This window comes from Patagioenas fasciata, chromosome 2, assembly GCF_037038585.1.
Source record: "Patagioenas fasciata isolate bPatFas1 chromosome 2, bPatFas1.hap1, whole genome shotgun sequence".
NCBI classification, from domain to species: domain Eukaryota; kingdom Metazoa; phylum Chordata; class Aves; order Columbiformes; family Columbidae; genus Patagioenas; species Patagioenas fasciata.
The window spans coordinates 16,295,697-16,309,788 of NC_092521.1; positions in this window are offsets into that span (position 1 = coordinate 16,295,697).

Sequence of the window (14,092 nt, forward strand, 5' to 3'; positions counted from 1 at the left end):
AGAAGACTGGGACATAGCACTGTTTTCCTAAATGCACAGTTGTGTACTTTGGGGAGCTGAGTAGCTGGATGCATTGGGAAGGTCTGCAGTGGGTGGAAAGTGGTGGGCTCTTAGACAAGGCAAAGATGCTCTTCAGAGCAGAAGCCTGACTGAGGAACTCTATATTAAGCTCTGGACATTTTTTTTCTTCCCATACTCGTCTTTCTTTAAGTGCTTCAGCTGGTACAGGAGTTGCTGGCTTCAGTCCTGCTAAGCAAATGCTCCTCTATGATCTCAGAGTGAGTTTTGTAATATCATAGGACAGTGGTACATTGAAAAGTATTTTATGAAAAATGTTCCTCTCCTATGATTCTTTTTTTTTTTTCCTTTCTATTCTATCAGCTATAATAGAAATAAGAAGAGGAATTAGAGTACATTTGTGCATTAAATCTTTATGGTGGAACATGAGGCAACTCCTATGTAAAGGGCACTTTTTATTTGAAATCATGTTGTGGCCTTTAATAGACTGAATCTCCTAAGGAGAAAGTTATCTGTGGTGCAACTTGCGAAACCCAGGAGCAGTAAATCACAGGGACTGACTGATACTCATCCAAGGATTTGAAAACAAACAAAGCATTAAACAGGAGCAACATTGACAAGGATATATTACAGTCTTTCTAGCAAGGAGGCCTGAAAACTTAAAACTCATTAGCATGATGCTTATCTTCAAAATGAAGCTCGGGGCCATCTGAAGCTTTACAGATCAGTGAACTTTATTATGATAGCAGGGAACCTGATTGAGGGTTCAATTAGGGATAGAATAGCACAATGCTCGGATAAGTATAGCTTCTTGGGATCAAAGCAGCACCGTTTCTGTAAGAAAAAAAAATGTGCTCCTCTACCTTGTTAGAGCTCTTTTGAGTGTTAATACAGAAGACCCGGTGGAAACAGCATACTTGGGTTTTCAAAAGACTTTTTGATAAGAGCCCTCATAAGGGACTATTACAGTATAATTGAGAACCATCATGTAATGCACATTAGTAAAAATAGGCTAAACTTCTGATAGGCTGATGGGCTTAGATTTTTCAAGGTCTCTCTGAGGAGAAAGACATAAAAGTCGTCATGCAGAGCTCTGAGCAGAAGTATGCAGCAATAATTGAAAAGAGGGGGCTGGAGTTGGAGAGAGAAAATCACACAAGGACACTGAGCTGCACTTGGAAAACTGACACTGAATTCAGGCAGGTCAGACCGCCTCGTGCGTTCTTTACTAATACACATAACTCTGAGCCAAATCAGTACACAGATGAGCAAATGTTCTCCCTGCTCTTTCTCTCCTGCCAGCTTCCCGAGGATGTGAATTTGTGGGTCAAGAGGGGGCTGCGCACAGGGAAATGGGAGGAAGAACCAGGCAGCAGCTTCTGGTCTTGCTCCCAGCAGGGTGCTGGCTGTGCCCAGCTCAGAGCAGCTCCAGCAGGATTATACCCAGCAAATGGTAGGTTAGCAATAGGCAGTGTGATTCCTAGGAGTCTGGAGGCAGAAATGCTTGGAGATGTGCTTGCTGAGAAGGCTGGAGTAGATTTTGGCATGTGTGCATCTCGCGGTGGTCAGTTCCACATTTTCAGGAGTATTATGTTTGTTGGTCAGGTTTTTTTAGCAAGCCATGTTTTGTGTGGTTTAAACACAGATTTACATATTTATTTATTTTTTTTATAACACTGTGGGATCATGACTTGTATTTATTGTGGATTGACCATATTAAAAAAAGTCATCATAATAATATATTGTTTATATAGGACATTATTAAGTAATTCTGTAGAGGCTTGATGTAATAAGCAAGAAATCCAAGTGGGGAGGCTGGAAAAATTCAGATTAATTCAATGGCTTATTCCTTTTCATTATTTTAAATAACAGTAAAACCAAATATCACTATTTCTTAATCAGTGTAAGCCCAGTAGATCTTAAAATGCTTTATAAAGGAAGAAGAGCTCATTATCCTGTCTTACAGGTGGGAAAACAGAGGCACAAAGTAGCAATTCCTACAACTAGAAATTAAGCCTTTGTGTTTTGGGTCTCAGGGCTGGGAGTTACCTGATAAACTGGATGTCATAGACACTTTTTCCCCAAAATATCTGTGGGTGGAAGATATATTGTCAATGTAGTTCTTCTACAGATATATTCATTTGGATTTAGTGATGTTATATTTTTCTAACTTAATGCTGAAGTCTATACTCAGGCAAAAATCCCAGCATCGGTTGGAATGAAATGCAGTTTCCTGGTAATGATTTCTGGACAGGACCTCTGTTCAGTGCAGTGGAACAGTATTAGAGCTGCCCGAAAAGCAGTGCTTCTGCATTGTAGGAAATTTCATTTCTTGAAAGTCTGAATTTGAAAAGAAACATAAAATATCCAAGACTTCTGTGAATGGTGGCTTCCCAGACCTTATAGGTGTCCGGTGAAGTTGGTGTGCTGCTTCATTTCAGCAGATAACAACTCTAACGAAGTTGTAAAGACTTACTTTTATTGAGCACCATGATACCAGTGATACTGTGGCTTCTAAGATACCTAACCCGAGGACAGATCGGCAGGAATGAATTTGATGAAAAACTGTAAAACCTGAAGTATTTAAAATGAATCCTTCCCACTCCATATATCTGTATCTTCTGAGTAAAGTTGTATTACTGGAAAATTTCTGATCCTCTCTCAACATGCTGCTATCCCTAATGGAGACATATGTCCATGTGGGTTATGGTAAAAGACTCTTTTTGGGATGAAGAATACTTCATGTCTTTGTTTATTGTGAAGTTTCTTTAATAAATATTTTTTTCTCTCTGTTGGTTTGTCTGTAAGTTAATCACAGTTCTAATACACAGTAGAAACGTGATATAGGTTGAAAAATGTATTCTGCTCCTTTGTATGAGCCAAAATTCAGTTTGCATTCATATATGTGCCCAAGCATAACTTGGGATGCTATGGAGACTCAAGATATCAATTAGATATGGGATAAAGATCTTAAGGTGTTGCTTCTAAAGGTTATGTAGGAAAAGACTGGCCTAAAAATTAATTAAGATTACTATGATAGTCAAACATATCAATGTATCTTAGCTTCCTTGATATGTTTCATTTAATGTACTGGTCATCATATCAATGGGAAAGAAAAGACCTGTGATTCACATTACCTAAATGACTTCAACAACTTTAGCCTCCTTATAATCTCCTGATATGCTGAAGAGAATAAGAAATATTTTTTGTTATTATAGCTAGGCTGGTCTCCCAACATAGCAGTTTTTATTCTATCCAATAGCCCTCTCTCATGTGTCAAAATTCAGTAAGTTACCTACTCTGGGTAGAAGTCTGCAATCCCCACATTTTTAGGGCTACTGTATTAGTATTACTGAATGTCTCTCTCTGAATTTAAGAGGTTTTTCACTTTGGGATCCTGGAGGCAGTTGTACACAGTGTGCAAACAGCCTTCTGGAAACCAAATTAGTAATTACATTGCTACATAAGCAGAGCTTATTAAAAGAAAAAAATTAAAAACTTGAAAAATTCTACACAGTTTCCATCATGCTTGCAATGCTGTGTTACCTTAAGACATAAATAAGTGCCATGAGTTAAAGACCCTTTTCTAAAATGCTGCTAAAGTGTGTTTATTGTTCTGTGTTCCTGGGCTTTGACCAATCCCAAACGCTCAGCAGGAGAGTCAGTTAATATCTCAGCATTCTCAACAGCTCTGACAAGTTTGACAAGGAACAGCTGAGCTTGGATGGCAGCTCTGGAGATCATCTACTCCAATCTCCCTTCTTAAAGCAGGGTAGGTTCTCAGCATCATGTCCAGTCAAGTCTCCAAGAACAGAGACTCCACAGCCTCTCTGGGCAACTTGCTCCAGTGCTCAGTCACTCTTACAGTAGAATATTTTTTTTTTTACATTTGAGTGGGATTTCCTGTATTTCAGTTTGTGCCCTTTGCCTGTTGTCCTCTCACTGGGCACCATGAAAAATAGCTTCACTTGGTCTTTTTTACTCCTCAGTCAGGTATTTGGGTAAGACTTTTCCTGAGCCTTCTTTTCTCCAGGATGAACAGTCCCACCTGTCAGCTTCTCATCGTATGACAGATGCTCCAGTCCCTTAATCACCATCACGGCCCTGCGCTGCATTCCAGTACATCATGTCTCTTTTGCACTGGGCAGACCAGTGCTGGATGTAGCATCCAGGTGTTTCCCAACAGTGCTAAGCAGAGAGGAGTGATCGCCTCCTGTGCCAGTGATCTCTCAGGCCATTTCTCCAGTCTACAGAGGTCCCATCCTCATGGTGCCATAAGTCAGAAGCTTCCAGCCTTGGTCGTCATGGGAGATGGATTTCTCAACCAGAAAAGCTCAGATTCTCTTCAGTACAGCTGGATGTTCAGGCTCTTGTATCTGCAGGGTCTATTAGAAGATCTGGACAACCTCTTTCTCATAATCTCTGATGCTGTGTAGTCTTCTCATCACCTCCTGCAGCTCCTTTCTTGGCACACAGACCCTCCTTCTTCTGCGGACAGTGAGCCCAAGTCCAACCTGAGCCCCAGCCTCAGTGAGAGCCTCCAGGCACCCCTGCAGCCCCGGAACTGTGACCTCCATTCAGAGCTTTCTCTGGTCCAAGACCCTGCCGTTACAGGGACGGGTGCCCCAGCAGCTGTTGGGACCATGTCCTGTGGCACATCAGCACCACCATGCAGCCTGTGTATGCTGCCCTCAGCAGAGCTCCTGGCTCTCATCTGCAAAAACTGCTGCGTCTGGCCACTGCATGCTGTGAGGTGGCTCTACATACCTTTCATTCACGCTGCGTCCCAAACTTCCCTCTATTGTGCTAGTCCTCTGCAGTCATGTTGCAAACACCTTGGAGGGCTAATGGGCACTATTAATAACTGATTGCAGAAAAGCTCCACATTTATAGCACTGAATGAGTGGGCAGCACCCCACTGGGACTGTAGGAAAGGCTTCATCCAGGCAAGTGACTGTCTCATCTGACCAATTCTGAGCTGCAAAATAAAGGAAATGGTTTATGTAACAAAAAAGGAAATCACAATAAAAGAGCAAAATCTGTTAGGAGTGAACTTCTTTTCATTCTGATGTCAACAGGACTAACAAAGGCAAAAGGAAACTTCTGTCTTCATCAGACAAGGATTTGAAAGAGTTAACAATTTAAATTGATGCAAAGTTAAGTGGTACATTCTATTATGTATTATTAGAATATAGTTGCTAGAGACTGAAAAAGCTTGAGAAACCTTGGTGAAGTGGAACAGAGTATGATTTATGCAGGCTAACATGGATTTTGCTTGAAAATTTCCTGACACGGAAGCTAAAGTGGTTTTGAACCTTGGTTCATGTACTCATGGGAAGTGGTGTAAGTGCCATCTTATTCCAAAATGCAGTCAGAAGAGGAATGAGAGAGCAGTGAAGTACAGTTGTTCATGTAATACACAAAACTGACACTCATTCATACTTGACAAAAGCTCCTACAACAACTTTTAGACGGTCCCATGATCAATATTTGGCTGTGAGATTCAGTTTTGAACAACATTTTAGGATAATAAACTCTCATGTGTATGGAAATAGATACAATGGGCTGAGATACAGGAGACAGTTTAGAGAGAAAGGAATAGGAAACAGGGATTGTTTAAACACCTAAGAAATTTAGGGACAGCAGTCTGAGCAAAAGCCCTTCTGCTCTAAATTCATTTAGCTTTCAGAACTGGAATTAAACCTGCTTGAAGCACTGGGGTGTCATTGTTTTCTTCTCTTTTTACCTGCTCTCCATTCTCAGAGGAGGTTAGTTTTAAATGGCCTTGTCAAAACCTAATTGCAGTTCTGTAATGGCTAATTCCCAGGCTATTTAGACACTGAAGAATCAATTCTGAGACATGTCTATGAGGGGTTTGTTAAGGGATGCAGGATGCTGCTGAGATCAATCAACTTCCTAGTTTTTAAGTCACACAGGAAATTCATGTTAAAGTCTCTGTTCTGGTTGACTGATCCTATGTCTCAGGGAAGTGCCCTCACTAACCACCTTTATTCTCGTGAATTTGTTACTCTGTAAATTAATTAAATGTGCAGTGGGTGAGAAAGGAAGACTCGCTTTGAAACCCTGACTCGCATTGTCTTGTGGTGTGGGGACTAAAATAGGGACTTCTGCCCTGGTCTCCTACCTCCCAAATGAGGGCTCCAGCCACAGGCAGTTCCAGGTGGGACACACAAAACTTTTCAGTACTCCATGCACACACCTACGGGATTATACCCAACTGGGCGACAACTCCCAGTCTGAGAATCAGGCTGAAGGTCGATGCCCCACAGGGCTTGCTGGTGGTGGGGGATCAGCTGTATTTCTCACATCACCAAAGCCTCTTCAGCTCGGTGGAGATAGGAAGGCAGCGGATACACCATTGGTGGCCAGAACAGAGGGGGCCCATAGGGATCGAGGACATGACAACATATGTGCTTTGCAAGACTGGAATCAAAATGTTTTTACAGAAATCATGACGAAAAGCTTGTGACTGTTCCTGCAGCTGAGCCAATTTCTCTTGCATCTCACATTAACCTCACAAAATTTCATTTTTTTTTAATTCTTGAAAAATCAACAAGCTGAGGGTTAGGAGCAAGGAAAGAAAGGCTCAGCCTAAGGAATGTTTACTATTTAGTGGTTCAAAGGTTGAGATATTTGTTAGCATGTGTATTTATTTGATGTAGAGCAGGGGAATGGAAAATAGTTCAAAGCTGGATTCAAGATACCTTATGGCTGAGTCAAGATCCCTTCCTTGGGCAGAGTGCCTATGTCAATGCTAGATTTTAAAGGAGTGATGGGGAATGCTTCACACATAAAAGAGCTGGGATAGAGAATTGAAATTCTTTGCTAGATTATCCTGAATTAGACTAGTCACAAGAAGCTTCAGGACTTGTTAATGCTTGTCTGTACTCAAAAAACTTTTTAGGGAGAAGAGGAAAAGCAAATTGTAACAGGGAGAAGTCAAGTAATCTGCCAAGAATATGGGAGATATTAAAGTTACCTTTATAATGCCACCCTTAGGAAGCGTTTCCTTACTGAGATGTTGATCAAACACTGGAACAGGCTTCCTAGAGAGGTGGTCAATGCCCCAAGCCTGTTGGTGTTTAGAGGCATTTGGACAATGCCCTTAGCAACATGCTTCAACTTTTGGTCAGCCCCGAAGTGGTCAGGCAGTTGGCCTAGATGATCAGTGTAGGTCTTTTCCAACTGAAATGGTCAGTTCTAGTCTAGTCTAGTCTAGTCTATTCACCCTATGTCATCATGTTGTTCACTGCCCTATCAATGCTCTCCTGTTTGCAAACATGCTGATTACAACTGCAGTTTCTGCTGGAAGCTGGGTGCACACTGAGGTGACTCAATGAAGGGACAGGTATTCAACACTTGATTCGAAGTCAACCAGCAGAAAAATTGGCTTGGATTCAGTGAGAACTGTAACTGCCTAGACATAACCAAGTGTTACTAGTCTATCACCTATTTACATTTTTATACAGTTGAAACAGTTGGTTGCACTACGAGAAACAGGGAATATTTTTACCTTAAAGTATCTCTTTTCTTTTTACAAAAGCTTCCAATTGCTGTCCTTGATTTCCCCTTTTTAAGTCCAGAGAAATGATGTCACAGGTGGATTTCCATCTGTTCAGCACTTGGCAGAGAGTATGAAAAAAGACAAATAACTGCATAATAACAGAATAACTGTGGAAATTTAAGTCAGACATGTCTGCAAGGGATGGATATCCACTAATCCTGTATCCATTTACTGCTGCTCAGTCCTTCATTTTTTTTTATTTGTGAGCAGAGGGCAACTCCCCTGTAACTGCATAAATTAGAGAGAAATAGCAAAATTTAGTTACATTTGGACTGAAGAGCTCCAGGTCAAAAGAATTCAACCATATCATGTAAAGCAACACATATGGAAATCCAGGTCCCGTCAGAGTGTGGTTAGATTAACCCCAAAAGACAAAAAACCTCTCTCACTTGTCAGAAATAATTATCCCTTTAAATATAGCTGTAGACATTCTCATTAGCAATATAAATATATATCTAATTCAGTGCTCTTCTGGTGAGAAAGAAAAGAATAAGAGAGAAATGAAATCATGACGCCCATTTTTTAATCACTTTTCCCAGCCTCTGCCAAGAGTGGTTTTGAAGTCCAGTGTACCGTGAGAGCATATTCTGAAGGTGCTTTTATGATTTTTCTCCCTGTTAAGTGGAAGTCCCAAGGGTGTCCTTCTAGCCCTGCCTGGAAAATTTCTGTGCTCATTCTAGACAAAAATCGGGCTGTACACCGCAGAGAGTTTCTGGGGGGAGGAAAGAATTAATTTCTTTCTTCAATTTCTCCATCACTTCAGTTTTTTAAAGTAAAATTGGGAGTGAGAAAAATGTATAAGTAGTTTCTTAATAAAAATCATCTCATGCTTTCCATGAAGAGCAGTTAGTACTGTATGGAAGCCCAGGAGAGTTGCTTCCATTTTAAAACTCCAGCTGGCTGACTTGTTCATGCATGGACAATATTCATTCAGCACTAGCAAAAGTGACAGGACCAAAAATCATTGAAGCCATTGTATTTATTAGTATAGCAGTTGTAGCATGCGACATGAACATAGTTGCAAGTATCCTATTTAATCAAGTATTATCTAACTGTTGCTTACTTTTTCAAGAAATAAAATAAGTAAGAGGCCGTGAAACCTTAATATGTGAGATACTTGCATATTTGTTTAAGGAGAGAAAACAAATTGGTGAATTGGAATTTGAAGGAAATATTACATAGCAAACTAAAAAACTAGCAGGCACTTCTCCTGTTCCCCATCTTCAAAGAAGAAAAAAACCACATAGTTTTGTTTAGTACTGCTTACACGTTTTTATTTCAACCAAGAGTGGTGTTTAACTTGTACTGGGAGAAAGGCTGATTATACCAATTGCCTGGAGCTCTGTGAACGCTGTTTCTTACATTATGCGCTATATCGTGTCTCACATGTTAAAAGTTCTGTTCCAGGTTCTCACTTTCTTAAGTCTGTGTTCACATTCTCAATATGCAGTAGGCTGCAGGCACATTTTTACACCTCTAATGAGTTATCATCTCTCTCTCTGAGAATAAAAGCAATGTACAGAGTGTTCCTTCAGTCACATCGCTAATCTTTTGGGAGAGCAGGAGAGATAATTAAACTTATTCTCCGTCATCATACGGATACTGAAAGACGTTCTACTCTCTGACTTCTAGTTTGTCCAAGAACAAACCAGCAACTGCATGTGAAGTTCTCTCATCACATAGTTAAATATAAATCCAAGCTGATGCTCCCTTAACATCTAATAATGGGGTGGTTGATATTATGAGGTTATTTATTTCCCTCTAAGCAGCTGCTTGCCTCCAGTAGACACAGAACTGTTAGTCTTTGTCAAATGATGTTGTAAAATGTTTATTGAAGTAAATCCTTTTCCAAACATTAAGACAGATCTCTATTTTTGCTTTGGTCCCTGTGACAGCATATAGCTTCACTCAGGTCATACTTGTGTCCATGTATTTGTTTTTTTTGAGAAAGGTGTATTCAGGAACTACTTGGTAGAAGTTTGAAAATGAAGCAGCCTGTGCTGTAAATGATGAGTACAGTGGCTGAAGATAATTTTATCCTATTTCTGATTTGATGCCCTTCATTTATCTGTGAGATTTACAGATATTCACACTGGCAGATTATTTGGATAAACTAAGAGTTCAAAAGAATTTAAATCACAAAACTATTTTTCCTCTTTGTAGTAGTATTTGCTCCAAAGGTCACTGAATAACATCCAATTTTCCCTGCTTCTGTGTCATAAATACTGATTTTCCCCTCAAGTCTAAAAATCCAGTCTCCGATCTTAAAATTGCACTGAGCTTTTGTTCAGATTTGCAACAACATCAATAACCCCTAGCCAGCCAATTTAGTTTCTGGATATGCCATCAGACTGTACATTAGTGTGGTTATGGTTTCTGTGAGTATAAGATTTGAGCTGAATTTCAGAAGTGAAGAGGAAGTTTCACAAACTGACTATTAGAAAAACACCTTAACTCAGAGCTTGCATAAATATGATTCTTCAAGACAGAGTAAACCCAGGACACAGATGGATAAATTTGCGTTGTCATATGGACTATCTCAAATCAGTAAAAAGTCCAATTTGAGACTAGTATATTAAGAAAAAAATCTCTTCCATAAAGCTACTGCATTATAGGAATGCTGGAGCAGCTTTGCTGGAAGAATTGTGAAATCCCATTCACTGGAGGTCTTTTAAAGTAGCTAAAACAAATATCTGTCAGGCATGTCTGGCATAATTTGTCCTGTTGCAGAGCAAGAGGAGAGACAAGGCGACCCCCCAAGGTGTTTTTCAGCCTTATGTATCTACAAGTCTGAAATGGCATGTTATTCATTAAACAAAAGAACTTTCCTTATAATGTATGTCTGCTATTTCCATAGACCAGCTATAGTGGCAAGTCCTCAAGGTCTGTTATACCAGTGAGAGGTGTATAATGATGTCCCGCCTGCAGAGCTGACATCCTGCTGAAAAACGTGCATGCAAAATTTTGGTACCAACAGACAAGTGGTTTCTCCAGCCTGCTCATGCAGTTTCCATTTACCATCAGTTGGATTGTGTTACTCTTAGCAATAGATACTTTTAATTCACTTGCAGGTTCCAATAGTATTTGCCAAATACAAGAGCTGCAGTTCAATGTTCTTTTGACTATGACAAAGAAAAGACCTATGAGGGGATTTTCAGTGAGCATTTCATGCATGCCTCTAGCACTTTATGGATAGAAAAGCTTTAATGAGAACTTGTAATGCTTTTTATATGTTGTGCCTTTCTGATATATATTTCAGAGCTTTGTGAACAAACTCTGACAAGTTATTTAGCTTTCTAAGTGACCGCAACACAACTCTGCTATCCTATTTATACAGTTGTACAAGTGAATATGTTATGCTGGCAATAATTATTCAAGTTCTTTGGAAAATCTATGGCATTTGTTCCACAGAACTACAAAGTCTGGGGCTGGGGCTTTTTCAGGCTCCTGTATTGCTTAGAGTGAGAGTCACTTGTTCTGATTTCTTATACTACCATATTTTAAACCATAGGGAACTGGATGAATCAAGCTCGTGAAGTCAAATAATGAATACTGGAATATATATGTACCTGTGATTAATACAGTACTTTTTATACGACCATATCTAATTAGCTGGAAGCTGATGTTCTTCTCTTTATCTGTTTCAGTCATCTGGAAGATTTTTTATTTGTAGACCCCTGGCAAGATTCCAGTGAAGTTCAACCTACTGAAATAGGCTTCTCAGTCCTGATGTGGATCTCTTAGTTCCCAGCTCTTAAGGGTCCTTAGCCATTTTCTTATCTGCTTCTTTTAGCCAACTGTCCCCCTTTCACATCTCTGATGGAAAGACATAGAAAGGAATCAGTTTTTACAAGAACAGTACAGTTTTCTCAAGCTAGAAACACTAATATTTTCTCTTGTAGCACTGCTATTCATAATATGAATGGAGGAAGAGCAGCACATGGTTTCTATAGTCTATCTTAAAAGCTGAGTACAGATAAGAAGTTTCCGAAAAACCCTCTAACAGAAGATTAATTCTCTTTTCTCTGCAGTAAGAGGCCTCACAGTCATCCCCACTTAACTTTGTTTCCTGGCCAAGGCACTTTCTGACATGCATCTTTACTTTGCAAAGCTAGTGCTGATTTTATAGTTGTGTAGCATTAATTACTCTAGGTTCAGGGGAGGCTGCACATGCTCATGGAAGAGAAACATAGACCACATAGAAACCCATGTTTAGATTAGGATGTCCTGTGCTGACAATGCCTGCAGTCTGGAAGAAAAATAGCGGGAAATACCGTACATGCTTGCTGTGTTCTTACTTTTCCCCAAGTCTCTGTTTATGGCTTCTGTTAAAGAGAAGATACTGGACTAGGAAGACATTTTGTCCAAACAAATGCTGCTCTTCTTCTGTGTTTAGCAGTTGTGCCACAAAAGTCATTACCAGCACACATGCCATGCATTTCAGCCTATTTTTTTAGCAAAGTGGGAGCAACCTCTGCAAAAGATTATGGGCTCCAAACCTCAAAAGAATATCTTTGGATTCTATATTTGAAGCACCTCATTTGAGTGCTTAGGCAACGTCTAGATGCTCTCCATAGTAGTGAGTGAGCTAAACCATCCAGGTGGACTGTCAGAGCAGGATCGTCCTTTGGGTGTTCTGAGTAACCTGTGAAGAAGTTAGAGGGAGTTTATAGGGCCTAATTGGTGCTGAGGGCTACAGGTGTAAATGTCCTTCTGAGGGCCACATTAGGCTTTCAGGTACTATGAGACACTGAGACATGCTTGCAACAGACTCGGGCCAAAGGGCCTGTCTGACTCCATGGCTTGAGTGCAGAGAGGTTAATGCTGAGGTCCCTGAGTAAAGGCAGTCAGAAAATTCCATTCTGTTTTTTGTTTTCTTTTCATAGCACGTTCTCTTCACCCTCCCCTGCACAAAACTGGCCTCAGGACTCAATCTTGTACTGCTCAAAGCAACAATAGGACTTCAATCAACTTCAGGGAATATCATGCCCCATGTTCGTTCAAGTCTATGGCAGCTTGAATATCCATCCTGCCCTGAGACATAATGTACTGTTCCCATCCAATTTCCTGCGTCAGCTGCAGGGGCTTTTTCAAGTTGCTACTTTCAGATCCATTCCATTTCACCTCTGTTTTCTTGCCACTGTTGAGTTCCTTTCCCAGAGTACCACTCCAATGCAGCTACAGTGGCTTTTGCACTGCTGACCCCATCGTTGCCATCTAGTAAAGAAGCATTGTAACTTTAAGTGATGGAGTTCAGAGTGTGTCTGCTCAGTTTTTGTGTAAAGTATGTCCAGAGCTCTTCTTTACCATAATGATTCACATTCACGTCTATCCAATGCATTTAAAATTTCTCTACAGATACTGGGTTCATGGTGACATGTCGGTATCTGGCCTCAGGAAGCCCTGATACCTCGTATTCTAAGGGAAAAGTCTGTGCCACCTAAGAAAACCATTCAGTCAACTGTTTGGAAATGCATTTTTGATCCCTTGTGATTCTCTCCCAGTCACCAGCCCCCATTCCTGTAATTTGTGGTTTCACGACATAAAGTGTGGTGAATGGTCTTATTGAATCCTTGAGGTTCCATATTGCTCTCATACAACTCCTTGGATATCTGTTAACTAATTAATTCTACAGCCATAACACAAAAAGGAAAATATCTGTGGCCACAAAAGTATTTTTAAAAGTTTTATGGATTTGCTGCAAACACTTAGAAGAGATTTCTTGGAAAGTTCATTGCAGTCTAAATCTCTCAACCTAAATTTATTGAAGTTAGAGTTAGCCAAGACTGACCTTTTTCTTATTAGAAATTGCTAGAATCACAGTTTACATTGCTCTGTAAGGTCAGTCCTGAGAACCAACCACCCTTCTTGGACATCAGGCACTGAACACAACTGTAGACATGATATCCATGTGATAACAGGTACGCCAGAAGCCACTGCAGTAGTCCTCATCCCAAAACTTGATTTTCCATCTTAAACTTTATGACACCATGATATAATGTCCCTGTCAGTGGAACAATCTCACCTTTAAGAACCTCAAAGGAGGAACAGCAGGCAGCCCAGAACCAGAACTCACACTTTATTCCTAGGGAGAAACTAAATACATTAGTGTGTGAGGTTGATCACACAGGCCATAGGCAAGCAACAGACCCTCTAGTCTGTCCTCAAAGAATGACCATAAAAGTAACTAAAGTCCTGAAGAGACAGGACTGAGCGGGTGGTGCGAGCAGCCTCAACCAGACAATGAGCTGGCTCAGGACTGGGGCAGCTCCGTGTGGGTCCTGGCGGTTTTCCCTTTTCCCTGGCACTGCAACATTCAGGAATGAAAGGTCAAGCTGTTGGCAGCAGCAGAGATGGAAAGCTTGAGGCATCATGGGTGTTTGGCTCTGAAGGGAAAATGTTTTCTGTCCTAATAAAGACAGTTCCTATGTGAAATGTGTGTACTCATGAATTCTGAGTGTTATCTTTGTGCTATACGGTGCAAAAAAG